The sequence below is a fragment of the Dipodomys ordii genome, unplaced genomic scaffold (genome assembly GCF_000151885.1).
Source record: "Dipodomys ordii isolate 6190 unplaced genomic scaffold, Dord_2.0 Scaffold19, whole genome shotgun sequence".
Taxonomy (NCBI): Eukaryota; Metazoa; Chordata; class Mammalia; order Rodentia; family Heteromyidae; genus Dipodomys; species Dipodomys ordii.
In genome coordinates this window covers 13,327,876-13,329,080 of record NW_012267235.1, presented here as the reverse complement: position 1 = coordinate 13,329,080, position 1,205 = coordinate 13,327,876, and positions in this window count along the sequence as shown.

Sequence of the window (1,205 nt, the reverse complement as noted above, 5' to 3'; positions counted from 1 at the left end):
CTGTAGCTCAAGTGGTAGAGCACTCGCCTTGAGCTGAAGAGCTGAGGGACAGCGCCCAGGCCCAGAGTTCAAGCCCCACGACCGACCAAAAAAAAGAAATGCTGTTTCCTAAAATACAATGCACCATGTTACATTTAGAAATGTAATTATCTCAATTTCTTGACATCATCTACTGAGTCAGGTTTTATAAACATTTACATAATACATGCCATTTTGAATAGTTACATTATGAAAAATCAATCATTCATCTAGATTTCCAAATATTCTAAAGTTCAATAGTCTCTAATTTTTAAATTTTTCCTGGTTCTGGAGTTGTTTGTTTCACCTTTCTATTTTTGTCCATTTTTATTTTGCTTTCTTTTTTTCTCTCTCTTCTTTTTTTTCCCCCTTGGGCTTGAACTCAGAACCTGAACACTGTCCCTGAACATTTTTGCTCAAGGCTAGTACTCTATTACAACTCCACTTTGTTAGAACCAGGTTAAATTAAACAAATGGAGTATTAATTGGACCAAGGAAGAATGACATTTAACTGGGACAAACAAGTCCAGGTAACCTGAGAAACATTAAGTATAGACCCTAGGAATGGAACAAATTGAGGCCTGGTTTTTACTGAAATTTGTAAAGTAAGAATCCAGCTACCCTTGAAAGGTAGAGTCTTCCTGTAGAGAAAAACTCCAGGATAGTCATTAAAAGGAGAAGTCCAGAGATAAAGGCCTGGGTAAATTAGGCTACTGGAATTTGGTAAATAACAGTGAAACTCAGAGCCAGAAAACCTGGAAGGTGGTTTGATTTTGGGGTGTGTTAAGAAATTTGTAATGTGGTTTTTGCTTCGAGGACTTATTACTTTGCTTATGAAGACTGTAATTGCTATTTCACTAACTTGCTTCTTTGATGAGAAGATTTGGGATAAGGACTTTGCCTTGTGACTTATGGCCTTGGTTATTGGAAGGACTGGAATTGTAATCGCCATTTTGTAATCACTGTAGCTCTGCTTCTGTAACTTGCTTCTTTGCCAATCACAAAACTACCACTGGCCACCTGTAAATGGTGCCCCCTCGCCCATGGATCTTGCTTTTAAATATCCTGAACTATTTGACTTTATTGCTGGTTCCCACTGTCTGGGTATAGTGAGGGGCAGCTGCTACGGCCATAAAGACTCCTAGCTTAACTGACCAAGGTTGGGGTGTTGTTGGGAAATTGGGGTT